We start from the raw sequence: 14,546 nt of genomic DNA, 5'->3' as shown, positions 1-14,546 counted from the left end.
TTTACAAATTGCTCTTTCTAACTCTATGAAGAATTGAGTTGGAATTTTGATGGAGATTGTGTTGAATGCAAAAGGACACTGTCAAGAAGAATAAATGGCAGCCAACAGATTGGGAAAAGATCTTTACCAATCCTACATCTGATAGAAGATTATATATCTAATATCCAATATATGCAAAGAGCTCAAGAGGTTGAACTCCAGAGAATCAAATAATCCTAATAAAAATGGGGTACAAAGCTAAACAAAGTATTCACTACTGAGGAATATCGAATCACCAAGAAGCACCTAAAAAAATATTTAACATCCCTAGTGATCAGGGAAATGCAAATCAAAACAACCCTGAGATTCCACCTCACACCATCAGTCTGGAAGTTCCTCTGAAAATTAGACATAGTACTACCTGAAGACCCAGCTATTCCACTCCTAGGCATTTACCCAAAAGTTATTCCAACATCTAACAAGGACACATTTTCCACCATGTTCATAGCAGGCTTATTTATAATAGCCAGAAGCTGAAGAGAATCCAGATGTCCTTCAACAGATGAATGGACACAGAAATTGTGGTACATTTACACAGTGGAGTACTACTCAACTATTAGAAACAATGACTTTATGAAATTCCTAGGCAAATGGATGGAACTAGAAATTATTCTCATGAGTGCGGTAACCCAGTCACAAAAGAACACACATGGTATGCACTCATTGATAAGCAGATACTAGTCCCCAAAATCTCTGAATACCCAAAAAGTAATTCATAGAACTTATGAAGCTCAAAGAGAAGGAAGGTCAGAAGGTGGATGCCTTCATTTTTCTTAGAAGGTAGAACAAAACACTCACAGGAGGAAATACAAGGTCAAATAAAGGATCAGAGATTGAAGACAAGATCAATTAGAGACTGCCTCACCTGGTCATTAACCCCATATGCAGTCACCAAACCCAAGCACTATTGCTGATGCCAAGAAGTGCTTACTGGTAGGAACCAGGTATGGATGCCTCCTCAGAGGCTCTGCTAGAGCCATACTGATACAGAGGAGGATGCTTGCAGCTAAACATCAGACTGAACACGAGGACCCCAATGATGGTGCTAGAGAAAGAACTGAAGGATCTGAAAGGGTTTGCAACCTCATGGGAACAACAACATTATCAACCAACCAAACCCATGGACTAAAACACCAACCATTGAGCACACATGGAGAGACCCATGGCTCCAGTTGCAAATGTAGAAGAGGATAACAGTGTCTGACATCATTGGGAGAAGAGGCTGTTGGTCCAGTGAGGGCATGTTTTCCCAATGTAGGTGAATGCCAAGGCACTGAGGTGGAGAGGGTGATTGGGAGAGGGTGCACCTTCCTGGAAACAAGTGGAGGAGGAGGGGAGGGGTAATGGTAGTGAAGGAGGGATAGCATTTGAAATGTAAATACATAGAATATTTAATAAAAAATGTGCACTGACTACTTTCACTGAGGACCTTGGTTAGGCTCACAGACCCACATGGAAACTCACAGTAACCTAACTCCAATTCTGAGCAATCCTATTCCCTGTCTAGTCTCCATGGATGCTGCACACTTGTTGTGCAATACACACAGGCAGGCAAAGCAGCCGTACACATAAAATTAAAATATGTAATATATTTTCATTTCATTTTTGAGAAATTTGCTAGTCTACCAAAATAATCCATGTGTCATTCAAAATAACGCCCACATCCTTCATCTGAGCAGCCTGCCCTGGACTGAACCTCATGGCATGAGCACTCACCTCACCCCCTTTTTCCTGTCAGAGCCACCGCCAGCATAGGCTCCAATTATGCATCTTGTAAGCAGGGCTAGTGACATCCTTGCTTTGTCAAGTGTCTGACATGTCCAGCAGTCATCAGTGCATTATGAGTTCTGAAAACATCACTCAACTAAGCACAGGGACACCTGAACTAATGCCTTCATGTCCTGCTTAATCCTTCCGTAGCAATTTAGCCACATTGTCCCTCTAGGGTGTGGCTTCAGAGAACTCCCATCCTTCTCTACAAAGTTTGCTGCCCCATGTGGAACATGGCATTAGCCTAGCTGGTGTGTGTGTGTTTGTGTGTGTGTGTGTGTGTGTGTGTGTGTGTGTGTCTGTCTGTCTGTCTGTCTGTCTGTCTGTGTGTGTAGGGAAGCCTTGCACAGCTCCCCAGCATCTTCATGAAGCATGAATCTAGAGTTGCCGCTATGGGGTGGAGGGTCCTGTGCAGCTTCCCAGCATCTGTGTTCACTTCACTTGGCAACCTTAGACTTCAGTCTAAAAATGTTCAGCGGAACTTTCCAAAAAAGCCTCTGTGGCAGCCGGATATTTAAGGTAGCAGATTTGTGATGTAGTGTGGGCAGGTTGCTAGGCAACTGTGACTCCTCCAGGTCCAGCCCTTGCATCTCTAGGCAGATAGCAGGGAGGGGCATAGCCTGGCTGTCACTCCCTAGGCAAGGCAGAAAGCTCTGTTTGGACAGACACAGAACCTGATGTAGCAAAGAGGTGTCTCAGCATGTGGATGGAGTAACATCCCAAGGACTTGGCTTTCCAGGTTGTAAAACCTGGCTTGCTGGCTATTTTTACAGTAGGAAACTTGGTTGTTTCCTTTGAGCTATCTGCTGTTCAAATGGACATGCAAAAGCTTCTGATCCTTGAGGAACCCTGTTTTCTGGGAATTGCTGGCTCCAAAAAGGGGTGCCAACTTACAGGGCTCATCCATGTTCCTCGAGTAAATGCCCCCTCCGTGGCTGACACCAAGCTAGGCCCCCAATGTCACCAGCTGTGGATGGAGATGTAGAGTGGCTCTCGCTCTAGCTCTCTGTGACTTGGAATAGCACAGAAGGTAAGCAGCTGGGACCAAGGGTAGCTTGAACAAAAGGGGCAGTTACAAGGACTGATGATTTATCTGCTGACTGTGTTTGCTTCTACTATAATTGTTCTCAGTGTAACCTGGCAAAATCCAATTGTTAGTTGTGTCTCCATGTGACACTCGGCTGCTGAAGTTCATGAGCATTCAGCAATGGCTTTCAGGGACAATATGCATTGGCTATACCCACCAAAAGTTCTTAGTCACTAGTGGGAGGCAGCCCCTTCTCTTCCTCTGAGAAGGGAGAGATCTCCTTCTGCACATGTGCACACACACACACACACACACACACACACACACACACCAACATAGCAGAGTCTGTCCCTTTCAGGGCATAGGTCGCAGAGCTGCTATGGCTCTGTGGCCTAGTCTAGCTCCCATCAGCCCATGGCATACCTGAGGGAGCCTAGTAATAGAGAGACCTGGGACTAGAGGGAAAGTATCTCGAGCCACACCTCCATGAGAACACACAGGAGATGTAGGAGGCATAGGAGACAAGATGCTGAGAGGCTGGTAGGCCATGAACAGTAGAGTGTCTTCAAGCTTCTCTGTCTTACTGCTGCCCACCACTTATATTTTCATTCCCCAAAGTGGGTACCTACCTCAGACTTTGTCCCTTATATCATTGTGACTGGGGCTGCCTCCTCTTTGGTTATTTGTGGTATTATAGCCCAGACATCTATCACATGAGTCTGGCTGCTTTCTATCCCTGCCACTTGGCGGGCTTCTGCATATGAAAGTCTAGTGTATGTGATGCTGTGCTGCCTGTTTCTGTTCTTGGCACTCCTCTGCTTCTCTAGCTCTGGTCTCCTCAGAGCTCTCTCATGCTCTTTCATTTCTATATACTATCTGGGCTCCTTGGACAAGCACTCAACATTCTTCTGGGGTCTCAGCCTGTCTTCCTCCTGCTGGCACATGGTATAAGGTTTTGGTTCCAGGATAGAGCAGACGTTGGACTTGAGAGCTAAGGAATCTCAGCTTTAGAGCAGCAGATCTCCTCCTGAGTTCTAGCATTCCCTCTTCTTTCATCCAACATGCCAAAATATTCACAGTTTCTGTTGTCCCAAGCTTTTGTGACAATGGGCCCTCTAATACTCTCATTTAGTTGAGTGTCTGTGCCCTCTCTATGGGCTCCAGCACCCCCCCCCCCCCCCACTACTAGAACAACCCTACTTCTAGACACTCAGGAACTGGTCCTGTCCTTCTGGTTCTCTGTACTGTGCTGTGTGTACATTATGCATATTTACCATACATAGGTTATGCATATTGACTACACAGATGTTATTCATATTGACTATACATATGATATACATATTGACTATATGTACATTACACATATTGACCCTACCAAGCAACACTCTTACTCTCCCTCTTCTTCAGGTCAGTACAAGCCTGATTTTCTCCAAAATAATTAGTGACTGAGAAAACAAAAGGGATTGAAAAACCAAAGGAGGTTTTTACAGAGGTTTCAAGTTTACAAAACACCAGGAAAGAATCTGTTACTTCTGGGAATAATTTTTAAAGCCTATTTCATATTTATCCATCCATCCATCCATCCATCCATCCATCCATCCATTCATCCATCCATATATCCTCTGTCTATCTGTCTGTCTATCTATCTATCTATCTATCTATCTATCTATCTATCTATCTATTTATCTATCTATCTATCTATCTATCTATCTATCTATTTATCTATCTATCTATCTATCTATCTATCTATCTATCAGCAATTTATTATCTATATATCACCTATCTATACATATATTTAACTATCTGTCATCTGTCTCTAATTTATCATCTATCAATCTATCAACTATCTATCACCTATTAACTATCTATATATATTTAACTATCATCTGTCTGTCATCTATCCATTATCTCTATCTATCTATCTATCTATCTATCTATCTATCTATCTATCTTTCATATATTACCTCTGTTTGTCTGTATGTCTGTCTCTCTGCCATCTATCTTTTCTTTCCCTTAAATGGTCAGCAGTGTTTCGTTTCACCTCCTTGCCATCTCTAACCTGTCCATATTCTCCTCGAAGACTCCGATTTGCTGCCTATCCTCCTCCCTTCTCTTCTTCCTCCCTCTCTTGTGTTCATGTTTCTGCTGTCCTTTTGGATCAGGCAGTGACCAGCACGAGTAGAAAACAAGAAAACAAGGTGGTGATGCTGGCTAAGTGCAAAATGTGTGCCAAGTCCTCCTTTCATCAAGTTTAGTCCTCAGGGACAAAGACCTGATACTCTGTTTATCTCCGCATGACAGGGACTAGGAAGGCTTCAGAGAGACAGATTTAATCATGATATTGACCAAGACATGCTGCAAGGAAACACTGTCAGCCTCATGGACGGCATCTGTAGGCAGTAGCTCACTCATTGTGTACAACTTGGTGAGGGCCTCAGTCTTCACTGGGTCTCCTCCTAGCAATGTTCAACAGATATAAACCTGTAGTGACCACGGGATGCATGGAGTTATATCACCTATGTGTGTAGGGAATCTAGGGATCAATACCTCGGTTGTGTCTGCAGGTATGGCCTCTGGTGCTTGTGTACTGGGCAGATGGAAGAAGAGCACACAGGCCTGTGTATCTCCCTAGCATACCCACCTGCTGCTCTGGTATACTCCTTGGCCAGGCTCAACAGGCATTTGCAGTACCCCTGCACCTGAGATGCACTTTGCTTTTCTTCTGTCTGTTTCACACACACTCCAGTCCTCTCTTTCTGAAAGACCTTCTTCTGTAGAAACACTTCACCATCTAGAGACTTTTGGGAAGTCCCAACTCCCCCCAGGCCACCTGAAGGCCCAGGGCTCTATAGGTACTTACCTGGAGGTATTACTTGTAGTACAAAATCCTTTCTATCTCACATGAACATCCTTATCCTGAATACTGCCCTAGTTGGGAGTTCCTTGAGACCTAGACCGCATATCAGGAAGTACATAGTGACTAGACAAGCAGCAAATGAAGGAATGACTGGACCAAGAGGGCAGAGACATGCAACTGTCTCAGAAGAGGGAGGCGGGAGAATTTGGAAAACTGAGACAGGAAGCACCTTAGGAGGCCACTTATCTTCTGAGGATAGCCAGACTCTGTTCCTCGTCCCTGCTGGATGCTTTGGCTCTGTCTTATGAGGACACTGGGAAATAAACCCTTTTCTACAGGGACCTCATTTCTGAAGCTCACTTGAACCTTCAGCTACCATGGTTCCTTCCTGGATCTGTATGACATGAAGTTCCACCTCTATCATGGAGCTATGTAGAGAACCATTTAAAAAGCAGTTTCTCTCTCTCCACCCCCACTTTGTGTGTGTGTGTGTGTGTGTGTGTGTGTGTGTGTGTTCCAGCTCAGTGGTCTTAATGAATACCGATGTGCGCTCCTCCATGTAGGCTGGTCTTGAGCATCTTGCTGCGTTGGCCCTCATGGGAGTCTCGAAGTGTGGTTAGAAGTATCTCCCTGTCATTTAGACAACACTTGACCACAGGTACGACAAACTGTTCATACAGGGATGTAAGCTTGTTTCTACCTTTCCATCTTTCCTAAAGTTTTATCTTTTCACCTTCCTTCATTTCGGGCTGCAGTGTAAGCCGCTACCTCCACGTCCCTCTGCTGGGCTAAGAAAAAGTTTTCTAGGCCTTGGCTTGGTGGTAAGTGATTGCCAGCTTCAGTTTGGCATGTGTTGCTGTGTGCTTTGGCCTCTGAGCTCTGAGCAACACAGACCACCCGGGAGCTGCTCTGGCTTCTCCTGCAGGCCGGCTGCTGGGGCAGTGGCTTGCTCTCTCTGTCTTGGAGCTGTTCTTGCTGTGCCTCCTTGGCAGTTGTGCTGGAGGTGGACGGACATCATACTAGTTTCTTAGCGCAAACAGCACAAGACAGCGCATAGAACGTGTCCGCTTATGCCCCACGCCGCAAGGCACCGTCCTCACTGCTCACCAGATTGTGTTCGCCACGGCCAGACAATAGTTGAGGAGTTCACCATGTGGAGCTGAGGGTGTGTCCCTGGAAGAGGAAACTGAGTGCCAGAGGGCTCAGAGTGCCACCCACACCCGTGAGCTAAGGCTGCTCTGCAGAACCCAGCAGCTATGAACTCATAGCTATGCCTGAGACAGTTCTACCAAAGTCATATATGGTCAGTCTAATGTATCTGATTAACTAAGCCAAGTCATTACTTTGTGGCCATGGCTTTTGAAAAAAAAAAACATGGTTTTAAATAAGGCAATGTTAAAAAAAATTGACTGTATCATGCTGCAGTACGTGGAGACAGGAAGCAGATGCATATGTATGTGTATATATGTGCATATATACACACATATATGCATTACTTATATACACACACCTTGTGTGAATGTATGCATACATGTATGTGTTTGCATACATGTGTGAACTGTCGTTTCTCACAAAGTGCCATGCATGTTAAATACTTCATTCACCTCATATTTGAGAATGCTGGTTTTTGCTTTGTCCTTATCAGTACCATCATATTTTGAATGATTTTATACTTTTAAATTAAACACATGACTGCACATTTCCAGGGGTGTGTATGAGTGAGTTTCTAAAAATAGTATTTTTAGGTGTAGCAATTGCTCCCCCTCCCCTTTTTTTGGTGACAGTTGGACAATCGCAATGAAACAATTGGCTTTGTTACAAGTTATTTTGTTTTACCAAGTTCTTTAGAGGCACAGGCTGTTGTCTGTGTTTCTCTTAACCTGTTAAACATGGATAAAGTCATCTGTGCCCTCGTGAGCGGTGCAGAGGGCTGCAGCACGAGGCGGTATTGACGCCACTGACCGAGAATCATACAGACCCCTTTCAAGAGCCCCACACCTTGGCACCTGTACAGTTCATTTTCTTGTGTATTGATCACTTTAGGGAGCACTGTAGTGGGACCCTAACTTCCCATTTTCCAAAGGACATGTGTAGAAGGTCGGGCCTGCCCCATGGAGCTGAGGCTGACTAAGCTCAAAGGCAACTTTCACGGACTGACTCTTTTCAAAGGTATGGACTTTCTGTGAGTGTCTTTCCCTTGTCTGTTTGTATGACACAGTGGACACACAGTCACACTGATGCCAGGGCTTCAGCCTAAGAGACTAGACTGCTCTGTCCCAGCTCATGAGGGGGAAGCAGCCTCACCGTTTGATACCCAGGACGATCATGCGGAACTTTTAGAAGATATCTGAACCAAAAATGTACAGAAAAATCTGAGGGTCTCAATTTAGTTGAAACTACTATAAATTTGAGGATTTAAAAATTATTGTTATTATTATTATTATTATTATTATTATCAGTAGTAGTAGTAGTAGTAGTAGTATTTCTTCCATAGAATCAAATTACCACTTTGTGTGTTTGAGGTAACTCCAGGGTGGTTTTTTTTTTGTTTATTTGTTTGTTTTTATTTGTTTTTTTGGGTTTTTTTTTTTCTCGATCCTTTAGGGAAACATTTGCAACTATTTAATGTGTACAAGGCATCTTGAATAAGAAGAGTTCCGTGAGGTTGTTTACTTTGAGCATTACCATTGGTTTCCTCCGTGAGATCAGAAGTTCTGCTCTGGCTGGGTTTCTGAGACACATCTCTTACCCTGCATCCATCCACACACCTACACTGAACTCCAGTTATCTGAGGTTCTAGTACAACACACGGTAGTAACTACCCACAAGCCAGCACCTATACTGTGAGACAAAGGAACACACCAATTTCCATCTAAGCTCCCTCAAAGTTGGCTGGCATAGTGGATACTTCAGTAGTTCCTACCATGTACCCGTTTGCACATACATGATAGTCAGGGGAGCAGTGGTAACGAGTTAAGTCATAGACTAAAAGGTTCTGGTGGTGTAATCCAGGGGCTGCTTGTTGAATGAGTCCCCTGAGCAAGGATCACAGGCCCTGCCCTGTGGCAGAGTACTTGACAATTACACTGGTCCTGCAGAAGACCAGTTTCTTCAACCAAGGCAGCCTAGAATGACATCTCCTACCTTCAGAAGTTAAAATGGATTCTAAAGAGCATAGAGCCTAAGAGCACCAGAATTCTAATGTATCGTGCACATGTGGGAGTATGGTGTTCTTAACATTGCTTTTGACAGAGAGAACAACATAGTGCAAGTCTTAATAAACAAGCAAACAACAGAACCACTGTGGTCCCCACGCCCCTGAGCTCACATGGCTGGTCCTAGAATTCGGAATCAGCATTAAGATTCAAGCTTTTGCTTAGAAGTCATGCAGGGATAGCTCCTGTGAATGCCTGCCTTCCCTACTGACCAGACAGAGAACTGGCATTCCCCTACACTCTGGTCACTTGTCTTGCAGTCTGTGGCTTCCTGTGGCTTCCAGAGGATGACATCTGGGACCAGGGAAGAAAGGCTTTGGCTCTACCACCAAGCTTTCTATTGTGGAAGTGCATGTGGACCTTTCTCTGGCTTTGGGGATTTTCTCACGGCATGAGACGAAGCTTTGGTGATCGCGGCTGAGCTGTGCTGCACGGAAGCAAACGGAATGAACAGCTCGGATTTGTGCTGTCGCCGCTGCTCTGTGGTTCTGTAGCAATAGCTTTGCTCTTACGCAGACCCTGGGAGGGATGCTGTTCTCCATCTGGCAATACTAGCTTTTACTTAAATGTGTGTGCCTAATAAGACTCGCTCTAGATCAGGGAGGGCTGTAGAGCCACCGAGCTACAAATGCAAAGGCTTAAAGCCACACAGAATCCCCTGTAGCTCCATCAAGGCAAAGCTTATGTGGCAGATAGAGCAGGTGCAAAATTTCCTGTCTTGAAGTCTGGCATGTGACTTGCTTTGGTTGTCTGCTGTTTGAAGCTAATCCTAGCAGTAAGGTAAGTGCGGCCCTATATAGTATTACCATTCTCATTTGGGGACCTGTTTTATTCCCCAGAGCAATTAGTCAAAATAGCCAGCTGAGCCCCATGTCGGATATATTCTGTATTTGTGTGGCATTTCAATGCATCTGTTTAGGCCTAATTTGTCCCTACGGTACTTGAAGAGGAAGCAGGATGAGGTAGTGGGAGCCTTACAGCAGGATTTGTGTTACGGTTACTGTCGCAAAATTATTATCTGTGAAATAGTAGAAAAGGTCCTGTGTTTACTCTCAGTTTTTAGCATGTTCTTTTCCTCCAGCCTATAGAGAACTTGTGGAAAGAGCTGTTATCGGTTTTGTAAGAAAAAGTACTGACCATTCCTAACCCGTGGTGAGACCCCTAACAGGCTTTTGTTAAGAATGCTAGAGGATGGTGATGGTTAGCATTGGTCGTCACCCTGACAGGATCTAGACTCATCTGGGAGATGGGCCTCTGGAAATGCCTGTGGTGTTGTGTTAGAGGCTGGAGGACTGTGGGTGGTACCATTCCCTATGTGGGTTCTGGGCAGTGTGGGAAGAGATGTGAGGAACAGCACATCATCCTTGCTCTCTCTTTTCTGATTACTGATGCAGTACAACCTGCTGCTTCAAGCTCCCGCTGGCTTAGATTCCCTACTAAGATGGACCATGCCATATTATTTATTTATTTACGGGCATTTATGAATTCTAAGCCGGAGTAAATTCAGTTGCTTCCATTGGAGTATTTTATCATAGCAGTGGGGAAACTAACACAGAATAAATGTAGATGAGTTTAAAGTTTCTTAGGCCTTGGGAACAATCTTATTAGGCTTCCTAACTTCCTGATCAATAGCCAGAATCAGGAAGCCCGAAGGCCTGCAAACCTGTGGGGATCTTATCAAAGGCCTAAGCTCACTGGTGGCGGTAGGGAACATTTTTCTAAAGGTTTCATGCTGTGGCCCTTGGCTGCTTGATCTGAATGCCCAGCTGCTGTATTCTAAGAAGAAATCTGTGTCTTGGTCCTGCTATAACCTAGTAAGCAGCAAACTTTTGAGGCTGAAGAGTAAAATTTATCCTACAGGTCATGGCCAGAATCCATGCCATAAGCCTGTATAGTCTACCAGATAAAGCATCCACATACACAAAGCCTTTTCCTAGCTTGTTCCCTGGTTCCTAAAGGAGGCCATGCAGGATAGATGTGGCTTTAGTTTCTTTGGGTTTGTAAGCAAGCCTTGTGTTGGACACAGCAAAGGTGGGGGTATGTGCTAGACATGTCTCATCTCTCAGAGCTAGCACCTTAGATAAGACAAGTCAAGCCAACCATAACTTAATACCAGCAGTGGGGCTGTCAAGTTTCTCATTGTCCAGTTTCTACATCTTTCTCAGATGTAGAATGTACCATTCTCACATCTTGGAAGGAAGTCTGGGAACCTGCAATGCACACCGTGGCTGAGTCTTTTGTCCACTGATATATACAAACTAGCACACATAACTTCAACAGGAGCAGGGGAACTGAGGGAGATTTCCAGCAGAAGGCTAAAAGTTGAGGAGAAGCAATCTATCTGCCACAATCGAGCATGGTACCCCCTTGCTCACATAGCAAATATTTGTGCAGTGTTTGCTGTGCTTTGGTGTCAGCGTGGGAGAGTCTAAACTCATTAGGCACCTATTTCTAGTCGTTCTAATTTGAGCAGTGGCTGAGATACAACTGATACCAATGAACGAGATACCCTAGATGCAGACAAAGAACCTCGTTCACTCTGAAGAGACAGAGTTGTCTCTTCACATTCTACTAACCAAAAGTATATAGGGCATTCATTGGTATCACTGGGGGTAGGGATCAAGGTATAAGAAGAAACAATTGTGACATTCAGAATATGTGCCATACGATGACCTCTAGTATAAGTCATAGGAGATGTGAGCATGGGCATGACAATTCTTTCCTAAGGTTTAAGGAGTGGACAGTGACTCTGTGTCCTTTATTTTAGGCTTTGTGTCTGTTATTGATTGTCAAGTAGCTATGTGTAGAGACTCAGGAACAAAGCTATAGAGCCAGTGATTAATGGTGCACAGTGTCCGGTAGGATACTTAATATGGTATTCAAGCCTTTATGTAATAGCCACTGTTGTAGTTGGAGTTTTATTGCTGTTGAAGAGACACTATGACCAAGGCAACTCTTATAAAGGCTTACAGTTTCAGAGATTTAGTCTATCACCATCATGACTGGCAGTGTGCAGGCAGACATGGTGCTAGAGATGGAGCTGAGAGTTCTACATTGGATCCACAGGCAACAAAGAGGAAACTGGCTTTTACGTTGGTCAGGGCTTGAGTATAGGAAACCTCAAAGTCTGCCACCACAGGGGCATACTTCCTCCAACAAGGCTACATCCCCCAATAGTGTCATTTCCTAAGGACCAAACATTTAAATGCATGAGTGTGTGGGCCAAACCTATTCAAACCACCACAGCCACCATCCTTTCAAGGACACTGAGAAGAAAGACCCTGAGGAGTTGCAGGGAACAAGGTCCAGAATGACCAGTCTTTTCACACAGCAGAGTAAAAGAATCAGGCTTAGGCTAAAGGCTCTGTGTGGCCCTTTCCCGATCCTACCTCAGGGATTTTGAGATGACAACTCTTTCGAAGTGATGCAGACATGTCTGTTAGTATCTGCCAAATGCTGCTATTCCCCCTGGACTCAATGTTTCTCTCAGCTTGAGCCAGTTCTGGAGATCTGAGGCAGGTTTGGCCACCTTGGTGTAGTGAAGCCACAGAGCAAATGCCAGCGTTGATGTTCTCAGTTTCTCTCTGGAGGTACAGTCTCAGGAGGCCTGGGGCTAAGTTGGTTAGCTTATATGAGCTGAGCACTCCGTGCCAGCAAAGGCAAACACCACACAGCAAAGTTGAGATAGTGCAAGACCTGCTTAGGAGGTGGACAGCGTGCTGTAAGGACAGGAGGGCCCTGGGGGATGTTGGAGATGAGGAACATCTGCACATTGCTGGTGAATAGGGCACGGCCTCTTAACGGTAGCAGCATCTCTTCCTGATGGCAGGTGAGCACCAAGTTGAGGCATGTAGACATGAACTGTGAACCAGGACACACTGAACTGCTGTTCTACTGTTAGCGTCGGCTAACCCAACACTTCCAAAGCCCATGCTGATGGGTCTGTGAGGGGTGGGCACAGCTTGATTGTACTCTGTGCCAGGCTGAAAGGTCTTAGCCTGGATCACTAACCAATATCCTACAAGGGGCTTGATGACACATCAGGAGGTGCCTTCTCCATATCACTGGGACCCCACAGATGATATTAGAGCATTTCAGGTCATCTATTTGAAGGGCTAGATGTAGAAAATACCAGTGAGTAAGGAGGAAGAGGTGTTTTGAAGCCAGGCCCAGCAGCTCACACATGGACTGGGGAGTGAGGCCTACAGAATTCCATCTTGCTGACTCCAGAGGCCAAAATAAGGAAATGCATTGGAAAGCCTTTATATTCACTGATGTCAGAAGCAGTCGTTTTCTTGGGAGCTTCTGGCTCTGTGGACTGGAAATGACCTAATTGGGAGAGGTGTGATCCTCCCACTTCCCTGGAGTGTCAGGGGCAGCGATGCTCTTTGTGCCCTCCTCCTGGGACCTGTAGGAAACACATGTGATGTGGAAGCTGTGGGAAATTATGACATCCTCAATTCAGAAACTAGAAGACATTCACACTGAAAGCTTTTCTAGAGGAAGCAGCAGGGAGCGCCTTAGCAAATGGAGAAAGGACAGTGCCCCCGCAGGCCAGGTTGGGCCTTGGCACCTCTCCATCCCAATGTGGTGCAAATACTCCTCTTGTTCTGAGCTGAGTTCCCATGGGTCTAGTCCAGCACCTTTCTCTGCTGTCAGGTGAGAAAAAGGTCTCATTCACCAGCCGCAGCACTGCCCTAGACACCAAAAACAAGCTCATGTGCCCGAGCTCTTGGGACAGAGGCTGAGGACAAAGCTGAGTTACAGTGTATGGTTAATGTCTTGCTGAATAGGATCTGCATTCAGTTGGTCATCTATTCATGAGGTGTGCCTTTGGGTGTCTTCTGTTGCAGCCATGGTAATGCAGAGCTGTAGAAGGTGGTCCCTCACCTCATGGTGTTGGCCAGCTGTTAAATAATTTCTACCTTCTTCATTGCTTAAAAATGTGGTTTTAGCAGAGTGATTTCTTAAATCAATTTTTAAAAGATAAAAACAATATTGTTTATGCAGTTTCACTATTTTAACTCTTGTTACTTTCAATTTTCTTCTGTGGCTATTATTTCTCCAAAACCTATTCTCTTCCACATTAAAATTTAGAAAAAAATTTTTTTATCAAGAAGGTTAAAATTTATGACTTTAGAAATAACATTTTATCAGATTCAATTTTATCTGCCATGAGTTATATCTTTTCTTTCTCTCCTTTTTCTTGAGTTAGTATTGTTTTTTCCCCCCCAGTAATAATAAGAAGGAACTTGTCCAGCCCATGAGAAATCTGAAATTCTCAATAGTAACTCAAGCTGATTTTTTGTTTTGTTTTGTTTTGGGTTTTGTTTTTATAACAAGGCAAAGTGGTACATTATGGTGTTGGTTTTTTATAGCAATCAAAATAGTCATGAAAACTAGCCATCTTTTGATTGTCTTTTTAATATTTTAATTATCTATACTTCACTTACTTTATCCTTTCTAATAACATTGGCCCTTTAGTCAATATTATGTAACAACCTAAACTCTTAGTTTAAAAAATACATAAAACTCAGAACTGCTGGGCTACAGCCTTATCAGAAGGTGTGATGGCTTTTTGGGGTTATATACACCATTAATTTTTATTTTAAATATTTTTCATATAATATTTTTGGTC

General features: G+C 44.3%; 1 protein-coding gene across 1 annotated transcript in view; it reads left to right on the top strand.

Annotated features, from left to right (window-relative positions):
• Positions 1-7,849: 7,849 nt before the first annotated feature.
• Positions 7,850-14,546, top strand: part of DLGAP2 (DLG associated protein 2) — a gene marked incomplete at its 3' end in the record, with an annotated part of 362,472 nt that continues 355,775 nt past the window's right edge. Inside the window, exon 1 of the mRNA XM_080928375.1 lies at positions 7,850-7,862. The remainder of the gene's footprint in view (positions 7,863-14,546) is intronic.

This window comes from Micromys minutus (assembly GCF_963924665.1).
Source record: "Micromys minutus genome assembly, chromosome: 14".
Lineage (NCBI taxonomy): Eukaryota > Metazoa > Chordata > Mammalia > Rodentia > Muridae > Micromys > Micromys minutus.
The sequence above is the reverse complement of the archived record's forward strand: the minus strand, read 5'-3'. Positions and strand labels throughout refer to the sequence as shown.